The sequence below is a fragment of the Salmo salar genome, chromosome ssa18, assembly GCF_905237065.1.
Source record: "Salmo salar chromosome ssa18, Ssal_v3.1, whole genome shotgun sequence".
NCBI lineage: Eukaryota > Metazoa > Chordata > Actinopteri > Salmoniformes > Salmonidae > Salmo > Salmo salar.
The window spans coordinates 50,408,562-50,421,978 of NC_059459.1; the positions used below are offsets into that span (position 1 = coordinate 50,408,562).

The 13,417-nt window shown below is 40.7% G+C and overlaps 1 pseudogene; it reads left to right on the forward strand.

Annotated features, from left to right (window-relative positions):
- The window catches only part of LOC106577469 (O-phosphoseryl-tRNA(Sec) selenium transferase-like), an 81,533-nt pseudogene that overhangs the window by 13,913 nt on the left and 54,203 nt on the right, over positions 1-13,417 (forward strand).

Sequence of the window (13,417 nt, forward strand, 5' to 3'; positions counted from 1 at the left end):
GTATCCGTGTATATATATATATATTTACATATTTTCTTTGCATATCTTTTGATATATTTTTTTCTAAAAACTCAACCTCAAAACATTCTCCTGCAACCCGCCTCACCAATTTAAAAAAATAAGTATTATTTACCTCAAATCTGAAATCCACAACAGAAGCTAGCCAGAAGTTAGCCAGAGGTTGGCCAGTTCACTGGCTAATGTTGGAGTTCAGCTAGCCACGGTTGGCGGTCATCAGCTATCCCTTAGCTCGAAAAGCTATCGCCAGTTTTGTACAGCGCGACTCAGACCAGAGCATACCAGATCTATTTTCTCTCCATATCCCCGGATTTCTACCGAAGGCTCTGGACATTTACACCTGGATCTTGCAGCTAGCTAGCTGCTACCTGAGTGACTATTGGCTAACGTCGGTCCCGGAGCTAACATCAATTATTCCGGAGCTAGCCAGCTTAAGAGTTCCATCAGCCACTCCTGGGCTACAATCACCTATCCGGACCCGTTTTACTGCCGATGCGGACCCCCATCAGGCCTTCACGACTGGACTACCGACGTTATCTGCCCGAGGGAGTCATCCAACTGGCCCCTCCATCGCGACGTAACCTGAACGCCCATCTGCGGCCCGCTAATCGTTAGCTGTCTTATCGGCTGCTATCTGAATAGGTCTATCGAACAATTTTCTTGGGCCACTATAACTATTTTGCCAATTGGACTGGTCCCCCCTACCACACGGAACCACACTAATCTACAGACGGAAACGCACGAGGTGGCTAAAAACAGACCTTTTCTGCCAGCTTGCTACCTATGGCCCGGGTAGCTGTCTGAATCTCACTGGACCCTTATGATCACTCGGCTAAGCATGCCTCTCCTTAATGTCAATATGCCTTGTCCATTGCTGTTCTGGTTAGTGTTTATTGGCTTATTTCACTGTAGAGCCTCTAGCCCTGCTAATTATGCCTTATCGAACCTTTCAGTTCCACCACCCACACATGCTATGACATCTTCTGGTTTCAATGATGTTTCTAGAGACAATATCTCTCTCATCATCACTCAATGCCTAGGTTTACCTCCACTGTATTCACATCCTACCATACCTTTGTCTGTACATTATACCTTGAAGCTATTTTATCGCCCCCAGAAACCTGCTTCTTTACCTCTCTATTCCGGACATCATAGACGACCAATTCTCATAGCTTTTAGCCGTACCCTTATCCTACACCTCCTCTGTTCCTCTGGTGATGTAGAGGTGAAGACAGGCCCTGCAGTGCCTAGCTCCACTCCTATTCCCCAGGCGCTCCCTTTTGATGACTTCTGTAACCGTAATAGCCTTGGTTTCATGCATGTTAACATTAGAAGCCTCCTCCATAAGTTTGATTTATTCACTGCTTTAGCACACTCTGCCAACCCGGATGTCCTAGCCGTGTCTGAATCCTGGCTTAGGAAGTCCACCAAAAACTCTGAAATCTTCATCCCTAACTACAACATTTTCAGACAGGATAGAACGGCCAAAGGGGGCGCTGTTGCAATCTACTGCAGAGATAGCCTGCAGAGTTCTGTCCTACTATCCAGGTCTGTACCCAAACAATTTGAACTTCTACTTTTAAAAATCCATCTCTCTAAAAACAAGTCTCTCACCGTTGCCGCCTGCTATAGACCACCCTCTGCCCCCAGCTGTGCTCTGGACACCATATGTGAACTGATTGCCCCCAATGTACTTCAGAGCTTGTGCTGCTAGGTGACCTAAACTGGGACATGCTTAAAACCTGTTGGGGATAGGGGGCAGTATTTGCACGGCCGGATAAAAAACGTACCCGATTTAATCTGGTTACTATTCCTGCCCAGTAACTAGAATATGCATACAATTGTTTGATTTGGATAGAAAACACCCTAAAGTTTCTAAAACTGTTTGAATGGTGTCTGTGAGTATAACAGAACTCATATGGCAGGCCAAAACCTGAGAAGATTCTAAACAGGAAGTGCTCTCTCTGACCATTTCTTGGCCATCTTTGTCATCTCTATCCAAAACAGAGGATCTCTGCTGTAACGTGACACTTTCTAAGGCTCCCATAGGCTCTCAGAAGGCGCCAGAACATTGAATCATGACTCTGCAGTTACTGGCTGAAAAACAGTAGCGCATTTGGTAAGTGGTCGATCTGAGAACAATGAGACGGGTGCACGCGTGCACGTGAAGAGTCCATTTTCTTCTTTGAGTCTTTGAACGAAAACAACTTCTCCCGGTCGGAATATTATCGCTATTTTACTAGAAAAATCGGATAAAAATTGATTTTAAACAGCGTTTGACATGCTTCAAAGTACGGTAATGTACGGACACTCCTAGGACATTATGTTATACAATACATGCATGTTTTGTTCAATCAAGTTCATATTTATATCAAAAACCAGCTTTTTACATTAGCATGTGACTAGCATGTGACTAGCATTCCCCCCGCAAACCTCCGGTGAATTTACAAAATTACTCACGATAAACGTTCACAAAAAACATAACAATTATTTTAAGAATTATAGATACAGAACTCCTCTATGCACTCGCTATGTCCGATTTTAAAATAGCTTTTCGGTGAAAGCACATTTTGCACTATTCTGAGTAGATAGCAGGGCTAGCTATTTAGACACCCACCAAGTTTAGCCCTCACCAAAGTCAGATTTACTATAAGAAAAATGTTATTACCTTTGCTGTTCTTCGTCAGAATGCACTCCCAGGACTTCTACTTCAATAACAAATGTTGGTTTGGTTCAAAATAATCCATAGTTATGTTCAAATATCCGAAGTGTAAAGAAGGGTGACGCGCCCGAAGCATTTCGTGACAAAAAAATTCTAAATATTCCATTACCGTACTTCGAAGCATATCAACCGCTGTTTAAAATCAATTTTTATGCAATTTTTCTCGTAAAAAAGCGATAATATTCCGACCGGGAATCTGTGTTTTAGTACAAAGAGAGAGAAAATAAAAACATGGGGTCGCCTCGTTGATAAGAGAATTATCTAATAAAGGTAAATGAATCAATAAACCATGATGAATTATTAGTCATACAGCAGGTTTAATGAATAATCAATGTAATGATCAATGTAGGGATCGATTAGTCTGATTAGTTCCGGAAAGTCCAGGAACCACTGGAGAGGGAAAGAAATGTGTGTATGCCATTAGGAGGGACAGCAGGAGACAGATGGTCAAGGGAGTAAAAGCTTCAAAGAGTCCTAACCTTGAGGGAAAAGAACAGGCTGAGCTCTGGATAGTGATAAACAATGTGAGAAGTTTATGGGGGATGCAGGTCACCAACGGATTGTGTGTAAATGCATGTGCGTAAGTAAGCAAGAACTATATAATGACTGTTTTGTTATCCTGACCTCAGAACGTTCTCTGAATAAAGCTACAGATACCTTTTGCAGAAAGCTGAGTCCTTGCCTAATTATTTGAACCCATTGTCTTACAAACTTTGGGCATTAGTCAAGGAGAATTGATTATTGATTATTATCATCAAGATATAAAATTCCTTTAACAATTGGTCCTATTCGAGCCGGATTTCAAACTGCCGCTGTCGTTCCAAGGAGACACCGAAACCGTGCACGGGCGGATGAAATATCCGTAAATCAAAGACCTGGCCCTTTTCTGTAGGTTCTTTACAGGCCGGTGGCAAACTGGTACGCGACAGAGGTGGTGACAAGATTCAACGAACATTGAAAACCTCAGCTACAAATTATAAGGTTAGTAGACTTTATTCATAGTTTTGGGGAATAGCACCTGTATGATTACATTAAATAAGGAATGAGTGGTACACCTGTGTGTCTGCGTTGCATGATGAGTGATACACCTGTAGGTCTGCATTACATGATGAAATGAGGAATACACCTGTATGTCTGCATTGCATGATGGAATAAGGGACACAATTGGGTGTTGGCATTTGATGAGAAAACGATTGTGGTGAATGAAAGGCAAAAGCGATTGATAAGAGTGAAAGCTGCATTGCATAGTGAAATGAGTGATACACCTGTGTGTCTGCATTGTATGAAATACACCTGTATGTCAGCATTGTATGTTGAAATGGGAAATACACCTGTATGGCTGCATTGCATGATGGAATAAGGGACACAATTGGGTGTTGGCATTTGATGAGAAAACGATTGTTGTGAATGAAAAGCAAAAACGATTGTTGTGAGTGAAAGATAAAAACGATTGTTGAGAGTGTAAGGCAAAAGCGATTGTTGTGAGTGAAAGGTACTCTACGCTGAGATTGATGAATGTTATAGCTGGTGACCGGGGCTCAGAAGTTCATGTGGAGAAAAATCAGTTTTAAAGGGAATCAAGTATTCTGCGCGAATAGAAGACAGGAATCAGTTGTAAATTCAAAAAATCTCATTGATGTAGAGATTTTTAATGTACTCTGGGTGTTAGACGCTGAAATCGATGAATGTTATAGCTGGTGACCTGGCTTCAGAAGTTCGCGTGGAGAAAAATCGGTTTTAAAGGGAATCAAGTATTCTGCGCGAATGGAAGTTAGTAATTAGTTGTAAATTCAGAAAGATACGAATTCGAAAGAGAGACAGGGTCCGAAATCGACCCTGGGCAACTGTGGCCACTGCATAAAACTAAACTAAGTCTTATGGTGAGAACCTGATAACGTAAAAGGGTTAAGAGTCCATAGGGGGATAGTCGGTACCTAAATACGGCTTTGGGTCTGATATCTATGGGTGAAGTGAGACCTAATATTGTGGAGTGAGAAACAGATATTGGTGTCAAGTTACATGAAGCAACTGATAAATAGGCTATTAACTAGGGCTTTACGACCCCTGGAAAAGAGTTTATAGTTGCATGCGTATGCGACCTAGTGTCCGTTCAAGAGTCCCCTCTATAGATAAAGTTTCGAGAGAGATAGAGTGATTATGCTGGGATGAGTGATTGCATGTGAGGAGAATCCAGTCAACAATCGTGAGAAGAAAAAACAGGCAGTAAAACCTAAAAATAAAACGGGTTGCGGTGTTTGTATGTCAGGATCGGTGTGGGGGATCAATCATTCTAGCAGAACATCTCTATATTGATAATTAAGGATATTAATAGGTGTTGTTACACATAAACGATATATTGATAAAGTCAAGAGTCACAGGGAACGACGGGAAAATAAGAATAACTTATAGTCGTATAGGTGTGAGATATAAACAATATGTCAGGAAGCATGCGAATAATATTTCTAAAATTCTAGTATTGGGTCCAGAGTTGTATAAATTAATGTGAAAGATATATTGATAAAGTCAAGAGTCACAGGGAACGACAGGAAAATAAGAAGATCTTATAGTCGTATACGGGTGAGAGATAAACAATATGTCAGGAAGCATGCAAATAATTATTCTCCAAATTCTAGGTTAATAACGGTAAATAGCATACACATAAAGATTAACAGCGAGTAGACACTGATCATATTTGGTTCGGAGTTGCATAAATTAAAGCACATAGAATAAAATATAGTTTAAGGTTCTTACGAATAATATTTCTAAAATTCTAGATTGGGAGAAGAAGCAGAATAAATACGAGTGTACTTTAATCAATTTAAACAACATGGGTAGTAAATCCTCTAAGGAGATCCCGGTATTGACAGGAGATGAACGGTTTATGCTGGGAAAAGATAAGAGGAACATTTTATTTTGGCCCGAAATGGAGGATGGATGTTTAAATGTTGAAAGATTTGAATTAAGGATAAAACAAATACATAGGGTCTGTGGGGATAAGACAGAGAAGCAGCACACAGAGGGCCTTGACACCGCTCGTGTTTGGCTGGCAGAAGCTAGGAAGAGAGCGGAGGGGGCCAGGGATAAGGGCGTTGCTAACAATGATTTGGGTAACAAGGGAGGTAGAGAGGAAGAGACACAGAAAAGAGAACAGGTTTTAACAAACTTATGTAGAAAGTGGATAGAACCCGAGGACAGAAAGTGCTACAACTGCAATATAACCGGCCACATGGCAGAGGATTGTAAGGCCCCACCAAGGAACCGTAGACAGAGACAGTTTAGGGATAGACAGAGAGGAGAACAGGATTTAGCAAACTTATTGAGAAAAGTGGATAGAGACACTGTAGACAGAAGGGGAAAAACAGGGAGACGCGCTGACAAAGACAGAGAGAGGATGTGTTTTAATTGCGATAGAACATGACATTTCGCCAGAGACTGTAAAACACCCTGTAAACATTGTGATCGAGTAGAACACAACTACCGAAATTGTAAACATGAACAATAGTGCTTCAGTGGTAGAATTCTTGCCTACCATGCAGGGGGCCCGGGTTCGGTTCCCAGCCCATGCACCATGGGACTAAAATTTAATTTAAGTATTGTTATGTTATGACTGGAACCATATGGTTGTTAGGGTTTGTTTAAGATAGAAACCGAACATTTTGATAGCTTGTTTAGTTTAAATAGAAAGACAGAGTCGATAAAGTACGTTGTTTGTGGTCTGAATGGCCTGTTTTAAGGATTTATAGAGAATGGGAGTTGTATTTGAATGACGGAATCATGGAAAAGGCAGTTACCTAAATCTAATGAATTATAAGGAGCGGAAATTAATAATTGCGACAGAATTGTGGTGATATACATGATTTTTTTTTTTAAACCCTTGGACATTTCATAAGACTATAAACCAATACCTAGAGAGATTAAAGGACGTGTCCAACGCTAATAGTGGGTTAATAGAACCCCCGGTAGTGGATGGATTTGATACCCCGTATTATCAGGAATTAAAAATTGCTTTCCTCAGTGGAATGCGTCCTGAGATAAATCGTGCCACCAAACAGAACCTCGTAGGGTGGGGGCTAGCAGATCTGAGGGAAGTAAGCAAGGCCAGAGAGGGAGTAGAGACAGATACAAAGAGAAGGTCAGGCGCCCCCAGCCAGAGGAGGAGGAGGAGGAGGATGAGGCATGACTAACTATGGAGAGCGGGGGAACAGACACTAGTGAGGGGAAGGACGATTTTCAGAACTTAGTTATAAACAGCGATTGTTTAGTTTTTGAATTAGCTACAATTGATTTGGCAGTACAACAAGAACAGAAACCCTATTTGACACTAACAGTAATGGGAGAGAGAATCAAATTTCTGTGTGATACTGGGGCGTGTCTTGTTTTCAGAGTTTTAATGAACACATGAAATTCTTTTGATAGGGAATGTTCTGGGAAACCTGGGATACAAAATGTAGATGAAGTTCTTAGCTTTAATTTGTTTAATGTAGTAAGAAACACAGTTCTGAAAGGGTGGTATGACTTTTGACATCTGGTGACTTTTCCTGTGTGGTCTGATCAGCCACATTGAAAAGCCATTTGGATGGTGAATTTAAGGTCATTGGTGATATTGATTTTAAGGGAATTTGTAGAACTGATAATTATGATGGAGTTAAAGCTCTTAGACACAATTGATAATTTGAACCAATGATAGGACTAAAAGGGCAAAGCCTTAGACTAAGGGTAGGCTTCCTTAAGTCTATTTTCCTAGAACATTAAGGGTAAAATAATTTTTCTTGGTGGAGTAAATCAGATTAGTCATTTTGATCTGATTATGTTATTTGAAAATATTTTGACCTGTAGCAGGGGTATTTTTTTACATTATCTAGATAAGTTTATTTTTCCTTAGGAAGTCAGCTGTTGTTGAATTCAGTGTAAGAGATTTAACACAACAAGGCTGTGGAATTGATATACTAGTATTACTATATTTTGTGGTGAATAGGTTTAATAATGGTAGACATGTCAACAGGACAGGGATATATGACATCTGTAGGTGATCCAGGATTATTGAGGGTATTGAGATACATTTAAGTAGATATGCAATATCTAGACAGGTTGATTTTTCTAAAGTTCAGGAGTGCAACCAAGGAGACAATGAGACATTTAGTCAATATTTGGAAACAACCCATATTTGATACTTTCTGTTAGAAAAAAAAAAAAAAAGCTGGAGACAGATAGAAGGGCAGACAGAGAGATCCTCCCCTGCACTGCTGAAACCTTGAGGGTTGGGGAGTAGCAGGAAGAAAGGAGGGGGGCCAGCAGGTGTAGATAGGAAGAGAATTTGGTTCACTAAGCTCTAGGATATTAATTCATGGAGAGACTATCGGCTCCATTGGCAGGCATGCATTTTAGTTTTGATTTTAAGTTTATGTTTGGTAAATTCGATAGGAGGAGATATGATCATTTTGTTGAAAGTAATTGTTACCCTAACTAAAAGGGCAATGAAAGCTTAGTTGGTTTCAGGTGTTAGACACTGAACCATTGCCCAGACACTATTCTGCACAGTAGGCCGAAATAGTAGCATTGACTAGAACCGGTGAAATAAGAAAGGAGAGAAAAGTTACTATTTACACAGACAAGCACATAGACATTTAAAACCATACAAAGCAGCATAGATAAATCTTAAAGACGATAAGAAACTTGACAGAGGATTGTTAAATGATAGCCAAGGATGAAGGCCCCAGGGAGAATTGGACATGTGGAAAATGAAAGGGGGCATCCTATAAGAGAAGGTTTGACATAAGGATAATTTACTTATCCTACCAAAGACATTGTATGGATACGCAGCAATATTGATACATAGGCTAAGCAATGTATCAAGGGGAGGGAAGTATAGTAGAGTAGTTAGGAAAGAGTGATGGCCTAGAGGATAATTACTTAAATAAAAAAGAAATAAAAAGAAATTGTAAGAAGATCCATTCCAACATTTGGAATTGGACTTATTGAACTATTCCGAAATGAGGGGAAGAAGGGGTGTTTAACCTCTCTGGGCTAGGCGGGACGAATTCGTCCCACCTACATAACAGCCACTTTAAGCCTGTGGCGCGATTTTCAAAACCTTAAAAATCCTATTACTTCAATTTCTCAAACATATGACTATTTTACAGCTATTTAGAGACAAGACTCTCGTTAATCTAACCACACTGTCCGATTTCAAAAAGGCTTTACAACGAAAGCAAAACATTAGATTATGTCAGCAGAGTACCAAGCCAGAAATAATCAGACACCCATTTTTCAAGCCAGCATATAATGTCACCAAAACCCAGAAGACAGCTAAATGCAGCACTCACCTTTGATGATCTTCATCAGATGACAACCCTAGGACATTATGTTATACAATACATGCATGTTTTGTTCAATCAAGTTCATATTTATATCAAAAACCAGCTTTTTACATTAGCATGTGACGTTCAGAACTAGCAAACTTCCGGGGAATTCGCTAACATTTTACTAAATTACTCACGATAAACGTTCACAAAAAGCATAACAATTATTTTAAGAATTATAGATACAGACCTCCTCTATGCACTCGATATGTCCGATTTTAAAATAGCTTTTTGGTGAAAGCACATTTTGCAATATTCTAAGTACATAGCCCAGGCATCACGGGCTAGCTATTTAGACACCCGGCAAGTTTAGCACTCACCAATATCATATTTACTATTATAAAAGTTTGATTACCTTTTGTTGTCTTCGTCAGAATGCACTCCCAGGACTGCTACTTCAATAACAAATGTTGGTTTGGTCCAAAATAATCCATCGTTATATCCGAATAGCGACGTTTTGTTCGTGCGTTCCAGACACTATCCGAAATGGTAAAGAAGGGTCGCGCGCATGGCGCAATTCCTGACAATAAAATTCAAAGTATTCCATTGCCGTACGTCGAAGCATGTCAACCGCTGTTTAAAATCAATTTTTACGTCATTTTTCTCGTAGAAAAGCGATAATATTCCGACAGGGAATCTCCTTTTCGGCAAACAGAGGAAAAAATCCCAAAGGCGGGGGCGGTCGGGGTCACGCGCATAAGCTAGTGTCTCTTGATGGGCCACTTGAGAAAGGCGATAATGTGTTTCAGCCTGGGGCTGGAATGACGACATTCTCTTTTTTCCCGGGCTATGAGAGCCTATGGAAGACGTGGGAAGTGTCACGTTAGAGCAGAGATCCTTAGTAAATGATAGAGATGGCAAAGAAGTTCCAGAAATGGTCAGACAGGCCACTTCCTGTAAAGGAATCTCTCAGGTTTTGACCTGCCATTTGAGTTCTGTTATACTCACAGACACCATTCAAACAGTTTTAGAAAATTTAGGGTGTTTTCTATCCATATGTAATAAGTATATGCATATTCTAGTTACTGAGTAGGAGTGGTAACCAGATTAAATCGGGTATGTTTTTTATCCAGCCGTGTCAATGCTGCCCCCTAGCCCTAACAGGTTAAATTCCAAGTGGTGTGGAGTCATGATCATGAGTTCTGTGTGTGTTGCTTTATACAGGTTAATACATGGAATAGGACGATCTGGTGACATTGCTGCAATTCAACCCAAGGCTGCAGGTTCCAGTCTGCTGAGCAAGCTGACTAATTCAGTTGTGCTGGACATGTTAAAACTCTCAGGTGTGTAACTAAGATTGCATTTAGCCTACTGATAAATGTATGACAGTGATGGATACCTCCAGTTCTGTAGTAGAGCTACGCTATGTGCACACTTTTGTTCCTAGCTTGTTTGTTATTGTGTATGTTTACAGGTGTGCAAAGTGTGGCCAGTTGTTTTGTAGTTCCAATGGCAACCGGGATGAGCCTGACACTGTGCTTCCTAACACTTCGCCACAAGAGACCAAAGTGGCGCTACATCATCTGGCCCCGCATTGACCAGAAGTCCTGCATCAAAGCCATGATCACTGCAGGTTAAGTACTAGTATGACCATGTTCAATACCACTCTCTGTAACATTATAAAAGTATGTTATGCCCTACAGGTTCTTGTACTCCCCATTCCTGCTCTAGATGCACCTATCAGTTCAGCTAGTTTTGAAAATTACTTAACTTTTCTAAGAGCTTTCTAACATGCATGCTATACTTGACTCGTAGGGCCTAACTTTTGCAAAGTGTGACACGCTCCCATTCATTCATCCCTGCTTAGTGCAACATTTCTCTCTGTTACTATTTTCAAGAATTCGGCGCACGGCTCACACATGAAAACACTTAATAAGTATCTTGCACTTAATAAGTATCTTAAGTATCTTGCGCTCTGCTCATGCCGGCAAACGTTACGCGTCCACTTTAGCAGCTAAAAACCTCATGTTTTTGCGCTACCCCACTGTAGCTCCCCTGCAAGGCAACTCTTGTCCAACCCCAACATTGGCCACTCTTGCTCGTTGTAACCATGAACAGGGTTTGAACCAGTGGTGGTTGAGAACATTTTGGAGGGCGATGAGCTGAGAACGGATCTGGAGGTGGTGGACAGTAAGATGCAAGAGCTGGGAGCAGAGAACATCCTTTGTGTCCACTCCACTACTTCTTGCTTTGCCCCACGTGTCCCCGACAGGTATACCTAGTCCTTAAGCCATCCAATCATGGTTAAATAGAGCTGTAACAAATAAAATATCCATGTCCAATTATCATGTGCTATTATAACTGGTATCACTGGAAACTAATGTTATTTGTATAATCTGCATACTGTTTTATTATATAGTCTATTTCATGACATTACTGACAGAAGCATACTTCCACATTATTACAGTGTATGTTGGGTGAAGATTACCAGGGCATTATTTGATAATGACTTTCTTCTGTTCTGGCAGATTGGAGAAGCTAGCCACTATCTTTGCCAAATATGACATCCCCCATGTTGTCAACAATGCTTATGGAGTGCAGTCATCCAAGTGTATGCACCTTATTCAGCAGGTACTACTGCTCCAACTCCTCTTTCATAAATCCTACAAAATCATATTTTTCCTTTCCATAGGGCTTGTGTTGGAAGAATCGATGCATTTATACAAAGCCTGGATAAAATCTTCATGGTTCCAGTAGGTGGTGCCATAATTGCTGGTTTCAATGAGTCTTTTATTCAGGAGATCAGCTGAATGTATCCAGGTTAGTGCTGTTTCATATCACTAAGGGCCATATGTGTTTGAACCAAGCCTGCAACCTTTTTGTGTAAAGTTGCTATTATCTGGATTAGCTATTTGTTTACTGTTATCATAGGGCTCATCTAGTGTAATTGTTCCACCAGCCCTCAGTGTCTCTGTGCTCTGTTGTATTCCTGTGTGTCTGTATTGTCTCTGTCTGTCTTATGCTGGTGACACATTCCATTTCCCCTCTGAAATTTTGGAAGTTTGTTCATTTTTTTTAGCTCAGGGTCTCAATCTAATGCCCATCCTGGGGAAGCTACTTGGTGTGCTGGATTATATTTCAGCCCAGCACTAACGCCAGTTTCAAATAATCAACATGTCATGAAATCAGGTATGTTAGTGCTAGGCTACAATAAAGACCTGCATGTGGCTAGTATGTGTTGTAGTAGGATATGTTGCCTAAAAGATGAGAATAAAATAAACAAATGTAAATTTGCAACTATTTCAAGTGAGTGCTGGTCCTCTTTTTTTCCTTGTTATGTGATTGACTGTTGACTTCAAGCGTCCTTTCTCTGTTTTTACTTGAGAATATAGATTTGAGTGCATTCCTTTCCTTTTACCTGTAATAAAGTTCTCTAGGATTGGAGTTGGAGACCACTGGGCTAGATTTTAAGCGTTCAAAGCCATAATAATTATCAATTCATTATGAATTGGAACCATTTAAGGAAACAAATAATTGAGAGGAATCAATATTGGTACTGAAATTTATACAGTCCTAGTAAGGGTTCAGGTTAGAAAGTGTTTGTGCCCTTTTAGTATGATGCTGACTGCCCTCTGTCTCCAGGTCAGCATCAGCCTCCCCCTTCCTGGATGTGCTCATCACCCTGCTCACCCTGGGGGCCAGCGGCTACAGGAAACTCCTGTCAGAGCGGAAGGTAAGACCTCTACTCCACTGAACAGGGTTGGGGCCCAATTCAGTATTCATTCAGTTTAGGAAATAAAATAACACTCATTAGCATGTATTTTAATTTAGTTGCACATCTTTGTAAACGGCTGATTGCCAGCCCTGTGTATCCTCTACTTGAATTGTAGATTTGTCTCCAAGTTTACATGTAGAGGTGTAGGGCGACATCAAGGACAAATCCTTCCAAGTGAAGCTGAGGAGTTTCCAAAATAGTCCCTGTTGGCTCCTTTTACAAAAGTAGAGCTAACAATGCAGTAGTTTTAATTAAACCTTTATTTAATTAGGCAAGTCAGTTAAGAACAAATTCTTATTTACAATGACGGCCTACCCCAGCCAAACCCGGATGACGCTGGGCTAATTGTGCACCACCCTATGGGACTCCCAATCACGGCCAGTTGTGATACAGCCTGGATTCGAATTAGGCACTGTAGTGACGTCTCTTGCACCGAGATGCATTGCCTTAGACCGGTGCGCCTCTCGGGAGTATACTAAACACGCTATATACTGCACCATTCCCAGACACTCCAAGGCAATAGATGTGGAAAATCAGACTTGCAAAGGTGATGAAAATTGCTCTTGTCTTTTGTACTGGAAATTCTGAGCTGGTCTCCCTAGC